Source organism: Wyeomyia smithii, chromosome 3, assembly GCF_029784165.1.
Source record: "Wyeomyia smithii strain HCP4-BCI-WySm-NY-G18 chromosome 3, ASM2978416v1, whole genome shotgun sequence".
Taxonomy (NCBI): domain Eukaryota; kingdom Metazoa; phylum Arthropoda; class Insecta; order Diptera; family Culicidae; genus Wyeomyia; species Wyeomyia smithii.
This window is the reverse complement of record NC_073696.1, coordinates 261309982-261330500: the sequence shown is the minus strand read 5'-3', so window position 1 is coordinate 261330500 and position 20519 is coordinate 261309982. Positions and strand designations below refer to the sequence as shown.

Genomic DNA, 20519 nt, shown 5'->3' with positions numbered 1-20519 from the left:
CGAACCTAATCAAAAGAGAAATAAAAGGCATTTAAAACTACGATAAAAAGGCACTAACAATCAAAAATCGGAGTCATTCCACGCCGATGGAACTATCGTCCAACATCGACCATTTTGAATGAAATTTTGCACACGTACACGTACTTGATTTAGCGAACTAAGTATTTTCCGCTGGTGAGGGAATTTTTAGACTTAAGAGCAAGCATGGAATTTTTCGCTCTCTTGCAATATTTGATACAGACGAATTTTTTGATTCAATAACGTAACGGGGGTATTTTGGTCAGCTTTTGGAAGTGATTACACAAATTATTAAAAAACACGATTTTTCATCATAAATACCATAACATTGTTAAGAGCTAAGGGTCAATTTTGACATACATTGCTCAACATTGCAATTTATTGAGCACTATATATATAATGAACGTGAAATTGCGTTCAGCTGAATACTCATTTTAGCCTACGGTAAATGTTCACTAGGAATCGTCAGGATGTATCAAGGTGAGCACGATTTGGAGTAGACAAGACCTGCAATTAACATTTGAAAGAATCGTGACGATCGTGCGAGTGCAATCGTTTACGATTCTTTGTAAAACATTTACTATACATTGATCACACACGTGGTAGCTAAGGAACCCCTGATTGTATAGAAAACTGTCTGAGAATGTCCTTTTTTGATTTGGCTGAAACTTTGTGCAGATATTCCGATGGGCTAAAGATGCTTTTTTTTGTTACTGTTATTTTTTTCGAATCACGAAAAGGGTTTGTGAAGAATTTTTAGAGCTAGAACGGTTGGATGGAGTTAATAAATTTGGCTTTCCAAAAAATATTCACCGCGGAAAAATATTTTTTTACGCTCATACTTTAAAAAACTTATTTGTTTCTACAAAAACAACAGAAGGTTAGATAAACATGGAAGGTTTGTCTGATTATAGAGAAATGAGAAAAAAGAAATATAATTGTCCAATATAAGAAAAAAATTGTTTGTTTGATTAGTATAATGCCTTTGCTAAGGTTGTGTAACGTAATCCATAGCTCCTACCACATTCTTCTACAGGGTTTCGTCATTTTGTTTGACGTAGCTAGAATTCGGTTTTCTACTGTGTGATAAAATGAAAACAGATGTCATGCAAACTAATACACAGTCTTCTGCTTTGTTTAACTTGTCAAGGCAAACAAAAGCTTGTAAACAAAAGAACAACTAAAAGTAAGTCAGAGAAACAGTAGGGTTCTCACTAGAACCTACCTAGTGGCGTGATGTACGTGACCTCAGAGATTGATAGAACGCAAGAGTCTCGCTCTCAAGTAAACTGAATCTTTTTTTACGCGGGAGATACGCAGTGTGTAAATTCCGAAATCCGTGTAAAAGAACTTTATTTTGCGCGAATCAAGCTGAAAATAACAAAAAACTATATATAAAAAGTTGAGGCCAAATAAGTGAATCAGAAATTGGATTAAGTAATCTCAAAAGACTCCTTAGTGTAATCGGACTGAGTATATTTTTCTTACTAAAAGAACATGAAGCTCAAGAATTTAGTGTGAATAGTAAATGGCTCAAGAATATAGTGTAGTGGACGATAAAAGAAAAAAACAACAACTGCATCGTGGAACATAATGGAGGGCGTGTTTTTTGGAAATTTTTATGAGAAAGAGAATACGAAAGAAGAAGAAGAAGAATAAACTGGACGTTCGGTTGAAGAAGACGAAGGAGAAAAAGACTAAAAGGATGCCGATGACAGCACAGTTCGACAATTCTGCCATAATTTAAGGCAATAACGAATAGTTCGATAGATCGAAGCGAAAAACGATTGCGCCTGTTGAAAAGGTTATACACATGGAAGTTATAGGAATAAAGTCTCTTCTTATTGTTACGACACGCAAAAAAGATCTCCGAGAGAAAGCCAGGCATAACAAGGCGATATCTCAGACGAGGAGAACGCCACGACTTTGGTTCTGTTTCTTTCGTCTAAACTACTGACGTTTTATTACCACACTACGAAAGTGCAAACTCAAGGAAATGGGTCTTTGGAAAACCTGCACGGTAGGACAAGGGCAATGAGCCAGCCGACTTTTTTGTAGGGTAACGGGGGTATTTTGGCCAGCTTTGGGAAGTGTTTGCACAGTTCATTAAAAACAAACACAATTTTTCAACATAAATACCTACTCTATTATACCATTGTTAAAAACTAAGTGTCTATTTTAATATACACCGTTCAGCAATATATTGAAAAATATCCTAGAAATATCAAAATTTCTACGAAGTACTAAAAACATATTTTGGTCCACCAAATTTTTACTTTGGCCCACCTTTACATCTACAGACGTGTATGGAAATAGTTCGGGCTATTTATATTTAAGATCATCATCGGTATTTTTAGAACGAAAAAAGTGGGTTTGAGGAGAACATCCTTCTGCTGTGAATTTTTGTAAATTTTAGGCATCTTAAAAATGAAATGATTTGGCTTTTAGCGGTTCGACAGGCATTCTCATCTAATTTCAAATTAAGAAGTAATTACCTGTAAATTGTCACAAGCTGCTTTTTTGTTCACGTGCAACGGCCGAACGGTAATCAAAGAGATGTTAAAACTTTGCATGGCCAAAATATGTTTTCTTCACCACTTTTTCAACTTTTTACAACATGTTAGAGTATACAAACTGTTTCTATGACATTTTATTGATGTTACTACAACAAAGAATTGTTTCATAAGCATACATATTTGTTACAATAGCTTCCGGACGTTGACTTGTATATTACCACTTCCTCTTGACTTTGGGTTGACTTAGCCATGACTTTGAATATGTATGAAATAATTCCAAAATAACACTACCCAGAGCCAGTTTTTCGCCGAAAATTATAGTGTAGTATGATTCTTAGGTGTATTATTCAATGTTGCATGCATAGTTTTCTAATATTCATTGAATTTATCAGATAAAATGCGTAAAATGTTACCGGGTGGGCCGAAATATGCATGTGGGCCAAAATACCCCCGTTACCCTACAACGGGATCACTGGCATTCATCAATCCAGGAATACTTACTGCAAATTAATGTGTTTTGAAGGTGAATGTAACGGTAACCTCGTCCTTCCCATATTAGTCGAAAAGTTCACCCATACATTGTTTGAAACAATCTGAACCCGAAAAAGAAGCGATCTTATACCAGGTTACTAAATTATACGGTGAAATCCAGTACACAGCTTAGCCGGCAAAGCAAAACATGCACATTGAGGTGTCCCAAAAAAATCGATGTTGAAAAAGTCAAGGTGCTCTGCCATAAATTGAAAGATTATGTTATTTATAGCATTTTTGTAGACCATTTCAACTTGCCCAAACGTGATTTATGAAAAAATGACTTTTTCAAGCTATAAAACCACTCTTTTATACTTTTTGCACTTCTGTTCGATTCCCACATTCCTCCATATATTTTTTTTATTTCTGCAGGGTTAATTTTGAATATTTTACATGGTTTGGTTCTTTACCGCATGCAGTTATTTGACTCACAGAACTCATTAAACATCGTAAAAAGTGAATTTTTCCCATAACTTGTAGAAAAAAAACTCTTTAAAACACATACAAAAAAAAAAAAATTCAGTCAGAAACTGAATTTTTTACTGGCAAGCGAGATTTATGAAGGAAATTTACATAAAAAATATCCTTGATAACTTATCGGGGTGCTGAGATATTGACATTTCACATGTGATGGAAAACTAAACATTTGTACAAAAATACCACTAAAGCTCAATATCTCCATTGCATAGTGTTTTATTTTGCCGTTTGTGCGATTAATTACCTAAATAGTTATTCAAATGTAGATTATAGCCATAAAGTGTGTTCGGAAAAGTTAGCAGTGGGCAAATGGCTGAAAGCGAACGTGACGCGATAGATCTGGACAAAATTTCTAACATGTCCGGACATTTTCAGTATTGCTGTGCAGTGATACGGTTTATCGGTTGGTCCGTCTCCTGTGGAACGCTGCGATCAGCGAAGCGCATCAGCTGCTGCTCTGCCGGTTGCGGGTCCAGCCAGTTTTCAGTAAGGCCGTCCTCTTGGTGCAGTAACCGGTTATACAGTAAAGACTAAATTTCTGCATGCTAGCTTTATACCTGACAATTGAGTCTTTGTGGAGTAGAGCTAGTTTAATAATAACAACAACAATAGCAACAACAATAGCAGCAGCAGCAGCAGCAGCAACAACAACAACAACAACAACAACAACAACAACAACAACAACAACAACAACAAAAACAACAACAACAACAACAACAACAACAACGACAACAACAACAACAAAAACAACAACAACAACAACAACAACGACAACAACAACAACAAAAACAACAACAATAACAACAACAAAAACAACAACAACCACAACAACAACTACAAAGTTCCGCATTTCGGTGCCGAGGAGCTAATTTTCCAATCGATATCATGGAACGGAGTGAAATTGATAAATTTTCAGAATGTTTTACAATCAACTAGCTTCATTTTCCCGAAATAGTATATATTTAAAACAAGTACTGATATGTGCTCTAGAACACCTCTATGGCTATTGGTGACATTTCTACCGTCTACTTCGTGAAATAAATTCGAGATTTCTATAAGGTACTATGAGATAAATCGGGGTGAAATTGATCACCCTTGAAATCCATACATTCGGTTGGAAATGTGCTTTTTTTTCGATATGTTCATGATAAATGATGATTTCTGAACTGAAAAATATCAATCACAGGTAGTTTGGAAACGAGAATAACGATATTTCAGGTGAAAATTTATTCATTTTGGTTAACGAGCTGCAGTTTGCTAAATTTGCTCTCATTTGATCATCGTTAGATCGATTTCAATTCGGTTTGTTGCAAAAGCTTAAAAACTAGGTCTGAATTTAAAATGGATTAAAATGGACATCGGTCGGTTCCAGTTTATAAGGTTGATTACCATCCAGTTCAGATTAGGGTTAAATATTTCTGATTTTCGGCCTCTTCGTGGCAAATCATCGAACGTATAGTGTTCCTCGAATTTGTGGATGATTGTTTTCACGCTTGCCGGATGAATGCTGAAACGTTTCGCTACTTCATTCATCGAGATGCCCTTCTCTCGCATCCCTAAGACACGGATTTAAAACTTTTTACCTTTCTCCTAGAAAGTATAGCAATCGCTGAAAAAAACTTAAGGTATAAAAGTGCTCCAAAGAGCCGAGTGTCGTATATCACTCGACTCAGTTCGACGAGCTGAGCATTTTCTGTTTGCGTGTGAGTAACGCTCTCCTAATCTCATTCGATTTTCTCAGAGATGGCTGGACCGATTTTTTTCTTCAAATTAATTGCAAATGAAAGGTCTGGATGCCCCATAAGACCCTGTTGAATTTTATTGTAAACGGATTTTTAGTTTGGAGGTTATGTATCAAAATATAAAAACAACGAAACATCGATATCTCAGAAGCTAAACAACCGATTTTGACAAAATTGGTCTCAAATGAACGGGCTATCTGAAAAATCCTTAGCTTTTGAGTTTTATAAAGATTGAACATGTGGTTCAAATGTTATGGAATGAAACGTGTTCTGGAGACTGTTTAATCTCACTCATGTTTCTCAGAGATGGTTGAACCGATTTTCATAAACTTAGTGTCATATGGAAGGTCTAGTTGGCTCATAAGATTCTATTAATCTGTTTTGCAATCGGACTTTTACTTTGTCTGTTATGTTTAAAAATGGGAAATCCAGCTATGAAAAGAAACATATTTCGAAAACTTCTTAAACTCACTCACTTTTCTCAGAGATGGCTGAACCGATTTACACAAGATTAGTGTCAAAAAAAAGGTCTAGCTGCCTTATAACACCTTATTGAATTTCATTGTAATCGGACTGTAACTTCGTCTGTAATGTGTCAAAATGTGAAAATGATGAAACTTCGTTATCACAGAAACTACATAACCGATTTGAACAATATTGATATCAAATGAACGGGCTAGTTAAGTGTTAACTGATGAATTTTATAGTGATTGCATACTTGGTTCGCAAGTTGTAAAAAAAACGTGTTCCGATGACTTTTCAAATTCACTCGTTTTCCCAAAGATTGGACTAATTTCAACAATCTTATTGTCAAATGAAAGGTTTGGCTGCTCTATAGGTTGCCATTTCGTTTGATTATTAAAATCAGACTTTTCCTTCAACCGTTATGTATTAAATTAAAGTAACAACGAAAGTCTATCGTTCCCGGTGTTGCTCGTGATTAAAGTGTTAGATATTAGGAGTCATTTTTTTTGGTTTGTTATTTTTTAGCACAAATATTACGTCAAATTTCACATTTCATACGTCAATTATTACTTCATATACAACAGCAATATTCTAGAACCCAAAGAGTGAATATACCTTTACTGGATTGAATTTGGCAATTTAAGAATGTTTTTCAGAAACCGGAAGTCGCAAAATCGGGTTTCCAAATGAAGTATGGAGTTGACTCTCTGCCTCTGAGTATTATCCCGGTTTCTGAAAAACTCACATAAGGTAATATTTTTACCTTCTCATGCTGATTTTAGAAACCGAAAACTACTATCTGAAAATTTGGTGTCTGAAGTTGATATTGAATGATATTTGGTCACTTTGGACTGTTGTTCAGAAACAGAATGTCGCCATCGAAATGCCCAAACTAGGCGTAGATAGTTGACCATTTCAGGATGTATTGAGGTAGCCAGAACCAGTCATCTGGATTTAGAATGTTGTTTGAAGTCGGATTCTGGCTTCTGGGTTACATCCCGGTTTTAAAAACCCATATTTAATGGTTCACGGATGCACCTCAGAAACGAAGGGAATAATATTAATAAAAGCAACTGCGTTAAGGAATTTCATATTTATATACAGTCATACCTCGATATAAGGCAACCTCGATATAACGTAACTCGATATAACGTAACTTTTACCTCGATATAACGTAACTTTTCAAGATGTATTGAAATTGAAAATAAATGATACAGCAACTGTTTTTTGGGTATAAATTGCTTCAAAAAATGTTTGTAATAAATGTTGAAACCAATGCGAAAGTTGTTCTAAATGGGTATAAGAAAGGTTTAAAAATACTAATAGGTGATGGGAAACAGGTTTTCACGCAACCTTCAGTAAAAATCTAGCATCAATTAAAAAAATATTTTTGTTTTGCTCGTTGAAATTTTCTCTAAATGTGCATAAGAAAGGTTTAAAAATACTGATAGGTGATGGGAAAGAGGTTTTCGCGCACCTTTGAGTAACCATCAACAGTCTTGTATCAATTAAAATTTATTTTTTGTGCTAAATGTGTATAAGAACAGTTTAAAAATACTAATAGGTGATGGGAAATCACGCATCTTTGAGTAACCTCTCGTATCAATTGAAAAAAAATTTTTTCGTTTCCGAAAATATTTCTAAATGGGCATAAGAAAGGTTTAAAAATACTGATAGGTAATGGATATTTTTACCTATTTTTTTCTTTCAAATATATTTTAAATTTTTATCTCTATCAATTTTTGCAATATTGTTTTATTTATTATATTTACTTTTTGATTTTAATTTCCATTCATTTATATTAAATTTTTTGAAAATTTCTTTTCTCTTTAATGAATTTTTTGCATGGGTGGCAACACCCATATTTCGCATGGGTGGTCCTCCATATTTGAAATACAAAAAAATTTTAAAATGATATATATTCGAGTCTATAGATAATCGAGTCCGATCCATATATGAGTACATTGACGTTTCGATACCATGATAAAAAAAATTCGCGTTATAAATTTGAAACATATTTATTTCATGTTATTTGCATGTGTATGTGTTAGTGTATGAACATATGTGTGTGAATGTTAAGTTTTGAATGTTCGGTATAATAAATTATATACGGTAGGTATATAAATTTTTGGTAACCAACAGCATTTTACCAAAAATTATCAAAATGTATTTTTTTTTAAATTGGAGTGTTTGTGTAAATCTATTCTAACAAATGATAAGTTTGAATGAGAAAGGCTGGGTCTCACCGCAAGGTGGATTAATTCGGGGTTTTTTATGAGCGACATTTTGGAAGAAACGAAAATTTCAAACGTAAACAAAACGCTGGTTGACTTTCAAGTAACCGATCAAGTTGATAACCAATATTATTCGAAATTTCTTTATTCGGCCTTTTTTGAATCTGTCATTTGTAATTCTCTCAGCCGTGATTCTGTCATATCGAGTATTCTGTAATTGGTTATTTTACCATTTCTCTTGCCGCCTTTCATAATACTGCCTTACGTGAGAGTGGGACACTCACTTGAAATTAAGTTCACTAAATCCATTCATATCGATGCACTGAGAGTGAATAGTATAATTTCTCGCATAAAATGTTATTTGTAACTTACATTTCAAAGGGTAATAATAAACCTTGAGATTAATTTTTATCTAACCAGAAAGTGAAAACAGGAAAGGAGTTACAGATTGGAAATAAGAATTTTTTTTCCAGAGTACTGACGCAAAGTACTGAGACACATCGAAATAACAAGATATCTAATTAAGTTTGTGGCAAGTTTTTCTATGATCTCGCTATCGACGACGAGTCGCCGTACGACGGATGGGAAGTTTGCTGTGGGCATAATTGATTAATTCAATCATTCTTTCGAAACGGATATCACTTTGCTGCTACTGCCGTCTGACTGCCGGATTTATTTCTTTCAATTCGCCAAAGGTTTAAATTAATAAGGGTGTTTTTTGGCTTGAAAATAAAACATCAAAGCTTTCCTAAGTATTTATACCAGCAGAGTAAAGTAGAGCAAGGATACACATTTGGGTTGAAACTTGCTTTTTCGTCATAGAAGTTAAATTGTTGAAAAGCGGTTAAACCAATTAAAATCCATTTGGCAAAAATCTGCTGTTGGTTACTGTCTTCAAGTGGTTGATTCCCAACTTCCAAGGCTTGCATTTTCCGTCTTGTAGCCCCTTCCTGGCATTTTTCAACATTTCCGGTGAGCAAATCTTTTGGTTTGATTTTTATTCGAAAATACGATTATTCTTAGGCTCAGCATTCTCAAGGCCTTCGAACGGGCGAATGAATCGAACGCGTAATCTTGCCCTCTGGGACCACTCAAGCAAACAAGTCTAAGGTGAAATATTCCACTTGTTTACTGGGATGAGTGTTCCACTTATTGGACTATTATTAATTACTAGTTGAACGTTCCTAGCTTATAACATTTCGGAAATATTAAGTCACAGACACCAATAGTAACTGGTACTGTTTTACAGAAATCAGAAGTCTAAATGGAAACTTCTGACACAAAATGGCATCTGAAGCTAATGTCCGACCTGTGAGGGTCATTTCGGACGGAAATTGCTTATTTTAGGCTGTTTCTTCTAGAAACCCAAGTTGCCATTCAGGGTTTGTAAAAATTTACTCATATTCTGGGCTCCCGGCCGCTTTGGCTTCTTCGAAAAACCCACTTGGCTATTTTCTAGAAACCAAGGTCGCGATCTTGCTATTCAAAATGGCCTCTAGACTTTAATTCAGAAAATTAAGCACAAATTAAACATAAAATGTTATGATTTTGCATATTTTACGTAATTTTGTGAATCAAAACTCTTTCCTGAACATCAACGAACATTTTAATGTAAATAATACCACATGTCATCGTATGGAAATTTTCAATTAATTTGCATTAAAATGTCTTAGCCTTTAAATGGATTTCGTGATCCAGTTTGTGAAACCTTTTGGATAACATAATAGCGAATGATGAAAATCAATCAAACAGTGAATTAGTTTATTTCCAAGTTTCTTTGTTTAGTCATTCAATGGTGCTATACAACGTGCTACTGATACCGTCGCTACTAGTATACATCAACACACGAGAGAAAGGTCGGCCATTTTGCATTCCTTTGATCATCCCAGTGCTAGATTTAAACCAAATCGATATGACGAAAATAAATAAACCAGGTAATCAGTGGGGTGGCCTGGAGTGGAAAACGCAACGCAATACATCGAGTAAAATATATAACAAAAAAGGACGGAAAGGATATCCTCCACGCTGGAAGCAGAAGCGTGTAGCTGAATGAACATCCCTCGCCCTGCTCTGGTTACTATATGCGTAAATTGATTTTACCTATTCAAACCACCTGCAACCGGGGTGATGAAAGGAACTAAAATTAGCAGCATAATTCATAATCCGGTGCTAGGATGCCCCGTCCGGTCGATGCCGAGCAAACATATTCTTCGTTTACCACTTCGGCACCTGGTTAGGATTCCTGCATCGAAGCACAGCATGGTGAGCCAAGGTTGGTCAGATTCTTCACGTAGTTGGGGTTTTCAAAGGAGAATCCTATTTCGACATTAATTTTTTTTATTATATTTCGGCAATAATAGGAATCACACTTTAATAATACACTGAAAATTTTTTTTCGTTATTCTCTGCACGCACATTTCGTAAACATGAAATTCGTAGATTGTACAGCACTTTTGCTGGATGTATAGAACATTCGTACTGCAAGTTATCGAATAGAATTGCAACTTGACGCATAATTTGTACAATTCACGAATGCACTTTCATACGAACGTGGATAACAACGAACAAAAAAAAAACAGGAGCACGAGTATTCACTTGAACGAAATTTTTGTGTTCTGTTATTTTTGACTTCTATAATGTACATGTTATTGCGTAAGCTTACCAATTTTTCGTACTATTTACATTATGCAGCCTTTGTTTGTACGATTGATTGCGTTTATTTTTAAAACCGTCCGTTACGTATACGAATATAGATCTGTAACAGTTTTGACAGTTCTGACGAAAGTACCTTCATATTTATTACGCATTGGTTTCGTTGCAGAAAACAACAAAAGGTTTTGTATATAAAACATACGTTTTCGTGGAATAAACTAAAATATATTTTCAGTGTAGCATTTCAAAAGGTGTCATATTTTAGCTTCAATTTGGATTACGAGACTGCTGTGAGACCAGGGAAGCCCCGGTTATAACGCTATTAGTTCTACCGTGATAATCAAGATAGGATGAGAGCCTTTTGGTATTCACCTTTACGATGCGATGGGACAAAAATCCTTCTAGTCAGTTGCCAGAAGAAAGGTATAGTCTTCCGTTTGCTACCGTCAGAAACGAGAGCGTATATTTGTACTCTGGTTGTAGTGGTTTCTAAGGTTTCCTTTTTAGATCAGAGAGAAGATTTTAATTCAGCGCTGTTTTTGATGCTGTTGCTGATGCCATGGAATAAGAAGCTGAAAAAGTCTCAACCGAAGCCTGCAGTGCATTTTGTGCGTGGGTAGATCAAGCCGGAAACCCGAACTTTGCTTTCGTGGCATAACACTAGAGGAACATTATTTATACATCTGTTGATGTTAAAGTAAAGTAGATTAAATATTCAACAAGTTTTGATTGATGATGATAATATATAGTTTAAAAATAGTCAATATTCTAAAATTCCTCACTAAGCTTGTAAGAACGTCTTCATTACGTCTCTATTTAACGTGAATTGAAGTCCCACCGGTTTCCTCTCCGTCGGTGATTCTCCACAGGACATCAACCGGGAATGCATTATGAAAATAATAATGTATTGTTCTGTGTCACTTAAGTTCGCTTTTTGCAATGTCAATATCATCGTTGACACCTGCTTGACGTCATTGAGTGCAGGTAGCTGGAAGCGATGATGGTTCGAAATTAAACAACGGTCTACACCATTGTCCGTTTCGCTCGCTACCGGCCCATTGTTACATGGAAGGAAAAAGCTTTATTATCAGCTTCTTTTCATTAAACTTAAAGACCCACCAAAGCCGGGCAGACACGAAGGAAAGTACATAGAAGTTCGTGGTACTAATTAGAACTGTTTGATGTCCGTCTCACGGTACCTTTTTGGTCCGAAAGCACTTGCTTACCCAGAAACAAGTGCTTCGTATTTTTTGTTACGCGTCCCGCGTCTTCGTTTGCCTCCAAACCGCATCCAAAACAACAACGACAGGTAATCGTGTTCAGCTATCGTAGGAAAGCGGTCCCGTTGCGAAAAAGGACGCTTTTCCTGCTTCTCCGTCAGGAAACGGAGAGTACGACGAGCTCGACAGTTGAAAGAAAGAGTTTTGCGAAGGTAAACGGCGAACAACCTTGAGCCGACGATCGGAGGCAAACTTTCTGTACATGAGGGGGGTGGAAAAACTGTGGAAATATTTATCTTTTCATTTTTTCTTTCGCTTTTGGAACAGTGTTTCTCTTCGTAAAATTAATTACATTAAGAAGTTACTGTGGCAAAAAGTTAGCTACATAGCTTTCCCCCCGCAATCTCCGCCTCGATAATGGAAAGCTATGCGAGGATGTATGTTTTATGATTAATTTTGTTAATATTTGCGAGATTATCGTGGATAGCGCAAATATATTATATCGACGATCCTGCTATTTCTAAATGTAGCGACAAAAGAGATGTTCGGTGCAACATGTTAGGTGCACGAAGATTCGTGTAGCATGGAATATTATGTTCAAAAATAACATGAAAACTTGAATCTTCAAAGTATTTCAAATAATTACTTCATTGTCTTTTCAATTGCAGGTAAGTCACAAGTAGGAGAGCTATTATCGATAAAGCACAAAAGAGGCACGAGATAAAAATAACGTGAGTCATTCTCCCTATTGATTTGAATTTTCATTATCATTATTAATTTTCATTATTATTTTTTGTCATTTTAGACATTTTTATTTCTCTTGACATGTTCTGAAAAAGTTGTTGAATTTTAAGTGGATTTTTCACGATGTTACATGAAAAAAAAACACTATTCGGCAATTTCGAGCTCAATTTAGGATCATTCTCTATTTTGGCCTTTTCTGGCCTTTAAGAGCATTTCTCGGTGATTCTCAGCTCAATTTGGGATCATTCTCAATTTTGTCGATTAAAAGCACTTCTAGGCAATTTTGAGCTCAACTTAGGATCATTTTTCATTTCGGCCTTTCTGGTTTGTGCTTCTGCACTTTTTGGCGATTTTGAGCCTAATTTTGAATCATTTTCAATTTCGCCTTTCTGGCTTTTAGATGCATTTCTCGGTGATTCTGAGCTTAATTTGGAATCAAATTTTATTCAAGCCTATTCTGGCTTATAGTAGCATTTTTCGAAAACTCTGAGCTCAATATGGGAACCTTTTCTTGTTAGGCCATTTCTGACCTCTGAAAGCACTCTTCAGCGATTCTGAGCTTAATTTTTGATATTTTTGTTTTAGGCCTTTTCTGGCCTCTAAAAGCACTCCTTAGAGATTCTGAGCTCAATGTGAAATCATTTTCTGTTTCGGCCTTTTCTGGCGTTTAAAACGATTTTTAGGCCTTATTTGACTTTTGGTAGCACTTTTCAGCGATTCTAAGTTCAATTTGGGATTATGTTCTATTTCGGCATTTTCAGGCCTGTAGAAGTAATTATCGGCGATTCTGAGCTCAATTTGGGATCATTTCTTATTTCGTTCTTTTCAGGCCTTTCGAAGCCCTTTTCAGTGATTCTAAGCTCAATTCGGGATCATTTTCTATTTTTGCTCAACTTGAGATCATTTTCTTCAAAGCCTTTCTGCTCTTTAGAATCACCTCTAAGCAATTCTGACTTCAATTTGGGACCATTTTCTTGTTAGGCCTTTTTCTAGCCTCTGGAAGCTCTTTTCAGCGATTCTGAGCTCAATTTGGGATCATTTTTTATTTTGACCTTTTCTGCCTTCTAGAAGCACTTTTGAGCGATTCTAAGCTCAATTTGGAATCATTTTCTATTAAGGCCTTTTCTTGCCTCTAGAAGCATTTTTCAGAATCGCTGAAGCTCAATTTAGGATCTTTTTTTCAAAGGCCTTTTCTGGCCTTTAGAAGCACTTTTCAGCGATTGTGAGCGCAATTTAGAATCATTTTCTTTTTGTGCCTTTTCTGACGACTAAAGGCACTTTTCAGCGATTCTAAGTTCAATTTGAAATCATGTTCTGATTAGGCCTTTTCTGGCCTTCAGAAGCACTTTTCAGCGATTCTGAGCTCAATTCGGAATTATAGAAGCACTTTTCAGCGATCCTGAGGTCATTTTGGGAGCATTTTTTATTGAGGCCTTTTCTGGCCTTTAGAAACACTTTTCAGCATTTCCGAGCTCAATTTGGGATCATTTTCTATATCGGCCTTTTTGGTCTTTAAAAGCATTTTTCAGCGATTCTGAGCTCAATTTCGGATCATTTTTGTTTTAGGCCTTTCCTGAATTTTAGAAGCAGTATTTAGTGATTCTGAGTTAAATTTTTTTTAGGCCTTTTTGGCCTTTTCAGCGATTTTGAGCTTAATTTGAGATAATTTTCTTTATTGGTCTTTTAAAGGCGATCCTGTGTTCAATTAAAAATCGCTGTATATTTCGGCCTTTTATGGCCTTTAGAAGCACTTTTAGGCGATTCTGAGCTCAATTTCTTCTTAAGTCTTTTCTGGCCTTTAGAAGCACTTTCCAGCTCAATTTGGGATCATTTTCTTCACAGGCCTTCTTACTTTCCAGTGATTCTGAGTTCATTTTGGGATCATTTTCTTTTTCGGCTTTCAGAAGCATTTTTCGGTATTTCTGAGCTCACTTTGACGGCCTTTTCTGGCCTTTTCACTTTGACGGCCTTTTCTGGCTTTTAGAAGCACTTTACAGAATCGCTGAAGCTCAATTTAGGATCATTTTTTTAAAGGCCTTTGCTGGCCCTTAGAAGCACTTTTCAGTCATAGCAGTGCGTCTTGAACTGTCCTACAGATCAGACGTTTTTTCGGTTGCTTGTGGACTGGTCTTTGACTGCCTATAGCTTCAAAGTTTGTGTTTTGTCAGTGTGTCTTTTAAAGACTACCTGAAAGTTATTTCCCATCAGTCTTTCTCAAGACTACCTACTTTTGAATTTAACATTTGTTTTAACTTTTTTCGTATCACCTGAAATGGCTGGACGGAAAAAGAAACCTCGCATCGCTGCGGGGAGGAAAAGAGAGGCATCTCTTTCTGACACATCGAGTGTCTGTAGTGACAATCCTTTTGATATTTTGCCTGAGCAAGAAGCTGGTGAAATGGAAGTTACCAATAATGAAACTATACAAAATATAAAATCTTTAAAAAAGGAGAAAGTTCCACCTATTGTGGTAACTATTTCTTCTGAATTTAATATATTCAAAAAGGAACTTTCAACGTTTGTTTCTGACGTTAAAGTTACCTATCAAATTGGCCGTAGAGGTGAATGCCGCTTATTAGCCGACTCAGTAAAGGGTCGTGATCGTCTTGTTCAGTATTTAACTGACAAGATGTACAAATTTTTTACATATGACACCAAGAACTCCAAGCCGTTCAAGGTTGTCTTGAAAGGTCTCACCAACGATCAAACCGTTGATGAGATCAAACTTACTTTAACAGAATTACTTGGCATAGCCCCTACCCAAGTAATTCTAATGAAACAAAAATCACGAGGCGAAAACAGTCAGAGAACTGGAATTACCCTTGTTAATTATTTAATTCATTTTAACCGCAATGAGGTTAACAACTTAATTTTTTTTGAAAAAGCACATGCTTTGTATAATGTGCGTGTAAAGTGGGAAACTTATAGGAAGTATGGCGGAGGTGAAAAGCATATCACCCAATGCCGTACTTGCCAACGTTATGGCCATGGTTCCAAATTCTGTAACATGGACCAAAAATGTCTTAATTGTGGAGACTCTTCTCACAAAAAGGACACATGTCCTGTGAAAGAGAGTAAAAATTTTCGCTGTGCGAATTGTAACGGCAACCATATGTCAAATTTTTATCAATGCCCAGTCCGTTTAGCAATTGTTAAGGCAAGGCAAAGTAAACAAAATTCAATTTCTCAATTAAAACCAACTTCAAAACAAAATTCTCCAAGCGTACCAGTGACGCATAGTTTACCTACTCCTTTGCATACCCGTTTAACTTATGCACAGGTTACAGGTAGTTCGAACATTATACCGCCTAGTGTTGGTAGTTCGAAAATGACCGTTAATATGGGTAAGCAAAACACGCTAGAAAATAATTGTACACCTATCACTCCAGCTAATATTGCTACCGAAAATATTTTTTCTAATGTCAACTGCCTGGGGCCTATTACGGCAGGTAAACTTTCTTTTTTGCAACAGGCAATGTTCGATCTTATGAACGCCATGTTGCAGGCAAAATCAATGTTTGAAGCCATTCAAATAGGCACAAATTTTACTATTAAAATTGTTTCTAATTTAAAATTTAGCAATGATTTTAAATAAAACAATTAAAATATTAAATTGGAATGCTCGCTCATTGAAGGCCAATGAGAATGAGCTTTTTAATTTTTTAACAGTAAATAATGTGCATATTGCAATTATTACTGAAACATTTTTGAAACCTAACATAAAATTAAAATATGATCCCAATTACGTGGTTCATAGATATGATAGGATTCAGGGTTCCGGCGGTGGAGTTGCAATTGTTATTCATCGCCGAATCAAACATCGTGCTCTTCCCCATCTTGAGACGAAAGTTATTGAAACTTTGGGAATTGAAGTTCAAACTGAACTTGGGATTTTATTTATTGCCGCAGCATATTTACCATTTCAATGCACACGCGAGCTCAAAAATTATTTTAAAGGTGATTTACAAAAACTCACCAGAAATCGTTCGAAATTTTTCATAATCGGCGATTTTAACGCTAAACATCGTTCATGGAATAATTCTCAAAGTAATTCCAATGGCAAAATTTTATTCAATGATTGTTCTTCAGGATACTATTCTATTTTGTCTCCGAATAGTCCTACATGCTTTTCTTCTGTAAGAAACCCTTCAACAATTGATTTGGTGCTAACAGATCAAAGTCATGTATGTAGTGATTTGATCACACATGCTGACTTTGATTCTGACCATCTTCCAATAACTTTTTCTTTATCACATGTCTCAGTTTTAAACCCTATGAGCTCTGTTTTTAATTATAACAAAGCTAATTGGGAAAGATACAAAAATTATATTGAGAGAAATTTCAATAATGAGCTTGATTTGCAAAACGAAGTGAATATTGATTCCGCTTTGGAAGCATTAAAATGTGCAATTGTTGATGCCAGGAATTATTCTGTTCCAAAGGCTCAAGTGAAATTTGATTCACCAATAATTGACGAAAATCTTCAACTTCTAATTCGTTTGAAAAATGTCCGCAGACGTCAATATCAACGTTCTCGTGACCCTGTTTTTAAAACTATTTATAAAGATTTACAGAAAGAGATTAAACATAGATTTACTCTTTTGAGAAATCAAAATTTTGAGACTAAAGTTGAAAAATTGAAACCATATTCAAAACCATTTTGGAAGCTGTCGAAGATTCTTAAGAAACCTTCAAAGCCTATTCCAGTTTTAAAAGATGGTGAACGTTTTCTTGTATCCAATGAACAAAAGGCTCAAAGACTTGCTCAGCAGTTTGAGAGTGTTCATAACTCAAATTTGAATTTTGTGAGTCCAATTGAAAATGAAGTCACACGTCAATTTGATTTAATTTCTTCCCAGAATTTTTTACCTGCAGAAATAATTGAAACTAACTTGAATGAGATTAAATCAATTATTAAAAATTTCAAAAATATGAAAGCACCTGGTGACGATGGAATCTTTAATATACTAATCAAACATCTCCCTGAGAGCACAATGGATTTTTTAGTGAAAATTTTCAATTGCTGCTTCAAAATTGCATATTTTCCCAAATTATGGAAAAATGCAAAAATTACTCCCATTTTAAAACCGGATAAGAACCCAGCTGAAGTTTCAAGTTATCGACCAATCAGTTTGCTTTCTTCAATAAGTAAACTGTTTGAGAGAGTTATTCTTAACAGAATGATGTCACACATCAACGAAAATTCAATTTTTGCAAATGAACAGTTTGGATTTCGCCATGGGCATTCCACAACTCATCAATTGCTCAGAGTTACTAATATGATACGAGCTAACAAATTTGAAGGTTATTCCACTGGAGCTGCTCTTTTAGACATAGAAAAAGCATTCGACAGTGTTTGGCATAAAGGTTTGATTGCGAAATTGCAAACTTTTAATTTTCCAATTTTCCTAATCAAAATTTTAAAAAATTATCTTACTGATCGAACTCTGCAGGTTGTCTATCAGAATTCAAAATCTGATAGATTTTCTGTCAGAGCAGGTGTGCCTCAAGGTTCAGTCTTGGGTCCAGTCTTGTACAACATATTCACTTCAGATCTTCCTGATTTGCCTCCAGGATGCACAAAGTCATTGTTCTGCGATGACACAAGCATTTCCGTAAAAGGAAAAAGTCTTCGTGTCATATGCAGTCGATTGCAGAAAAGTTTAGATATTTTTTCTTCCTACTTGCAAAAGTGGAAAATCTCTCCCAATGCTTCTAAAACTCAAATGATAATTTTTCCGCATAAGCCTAGGGCTTCTTTCCTCAAGCCAAACAATAATCACGTTGTCAAGATGAATGGGGTTATTTTAAGTTGGTCCGACAAGGTCAAGTACTTGGGACTAATTTATGATAAAAAACTTATTTTCAAAGAGCACATTGAGAGTATACAAGCCAAGTGCATCAAATATACGAGATGTTTATATCCTCTCATTAACAGGAATTCTAAACTTTGTTTAAAGAACAAACTTTTGATTTACAAACAAATTTTTAGACCAGCAATGCTTTATGCTGTACCGATCTGGTCAAGTTGCTGTTCAACAAGGAAGAAAACGCTCCAAAGGATTCAGAATAAAATTCTGAAAATGATTTTGAAGCGTCCTCCTTGGTTTGGTACACTCGAATTACATAGACTTACTGGTGTTGAACCATTAGAAGCTATGTCAAATAAAATTATTAACAATTTTCGACAAAAATCGTTGCAATCCTCAATTGCTACGATAAGCTCTCTTTATAGCCAATAAGTTAGCAATTAAGTTAGTTGTAAGTTTACTTCCCCTTTTCTGACAAGTAGGTTTAAATCCCTACGAATGATAAGTCCTAATTGCGAAAGCAAACAAATCGTAACAATTAAAATTACAAATTTCTAACAGTGTTGAGAAGTCACCATTTGTGATTGGACACACATACTCATTATTTACTAATATTTATCATAAATACTTAAGCTACTAACAAATCCCCCCTTAAAAAAAAAAAAAAAAAAAAAAGCACTTTTCAGCGATTGTGAGTTCAATTTGGAATCATTTTATACTTTGGCCTTTTCTGGCCTTTAGAAGCACTTTTCAGTGACTTTGAGCTCAATTTGGGATCATTTTCTTCACAGGCCTTCTCACTTTCCAGTGATTCTGAGTTCATTTTGGGATCATTTTCTTTTTCGGCTTTCAGAAGCATTTTTCGGTGTTTCTGAGCTCACTTTGACGGCCTTTTCTGGCTTTTTCACTTTGACGGCCTTTTCTGGCTTTTAGAAGCACTTTACAGAATCGCTGAAGCTCAATTTAGGATCATTTTTTTAGAGGCCCTTTCTGGCCTTTAGAAGCACTTTTCAGCGATTTTGAGTTCAATTTGGAATCATTTTCTACTTAGGCCTTTTATGGCATTTAAAAGCACTTTTCAGCGATTCTGTGCTCAATTTGGGGTCTTTTTCTCCTAAGGCCTCTTCTGGTCTTTGGAAACACTTTTCAGCGATTGTGAGTTCAATTTGGAATTATTTTCTATTTAGGTCTTTTCTGGCCTTTACAAGCACTTTCCAGCGATACTGAGTTCAATTTGGGATCATTTTCTACTTAGGCCTTTTCTGGCCTTTAGAAGCGCTTCTGAGCTCAATTTGGGGTCATTTTCTGCTAAGGCCTCTTCTGGTCATTAGAAACACTTATCAGTGACTCTGAGCTCAATTTGGGATCAATTTCTTCACAGGCCTTCTCAGGCCTTTAGAAGCACTTTTCAGTGATTCTGAGTTCATTTTGGGATCATTTTCTTATTCGGCTTTCAGAAGCATTTTTCGGTGTTTCTGAGTTAACTTTGACGGCCTTTTCTGGCCTTTTCACTTTGACGGCCTTTTCTGGCCTTTTCACTTTAACGGCCTTTTTTGGCTTTTAGAAGCATTTTACAGAATCGCTGAAGCTCAATTTAGGATCATTTTTTTAAAGGCCTTTTCTGGTCTTTAGAAGCACTTTTGAGCGATTGTGAGCTAAATTTAGAATTATTTTCTTTTTGTGCCTTTTCTAGCGACTAAAAGCACTTTTCAGCAGTTCTGAGCTCAATTTGGGATCATTTTCTACCTAGGCCTTCTCTGGCCTTTAGAAGCATTTTTTAGCGATTGTGAGCTCAATTTGGATCATTTTCTACTTAGGCTTTTTCTGGCACTTTTCAGCGACTTTTAGCTCAATTTGGGGTCATTTTCTCCTTAGGCCTCTTCTGGTGTTTAGAAACACTTTTCAGCGACTCTGAGCTCAATTTGGGATCATTTCCTCCACCGGCCTTTTCAGGCCTTTAGAAGCACTTTCCAGCGATTCTGAGCTCATATTGAGATCATTTTCTATTTAAGGACTATTCTGGCCTCTAGAGGCACTTTTTAGCTATTCTGAGATATTTAGCTGGGATAATTTTCTAACTAGGCTTTTTTTGGCTTTTAGTAGCACTTTT

The 20519-nt window shown here is 35.6% G+C and overlaps 1 protein-coding gene across 11 annotated transcripts in view; it reads left to right on the top strand.

Moving 5' to 3' along the window:
• The window catches only part of LOC129732875 (uncharacterized), a 446464-nt gene that overhangs the window by 56558 nt on the left and 369387 nt on the right, over positions 1 to 20519 (top strand). The window contains exon 2 of one of the 11 annotated variants that reach the window (XM_055694239.1): positions 12524 to 12586. The exons of the other annotated variants lie outside the window; for them this stretch is intronic. The gene's annotated coding sequence lies outside the window, so the exon portion shown is untranslated. The remainder of the gene's footprint in view (positions 1 to 12523; positions 12587 to 20519) is intronic. 11 annotated transcript variants of the gene reach the window in all.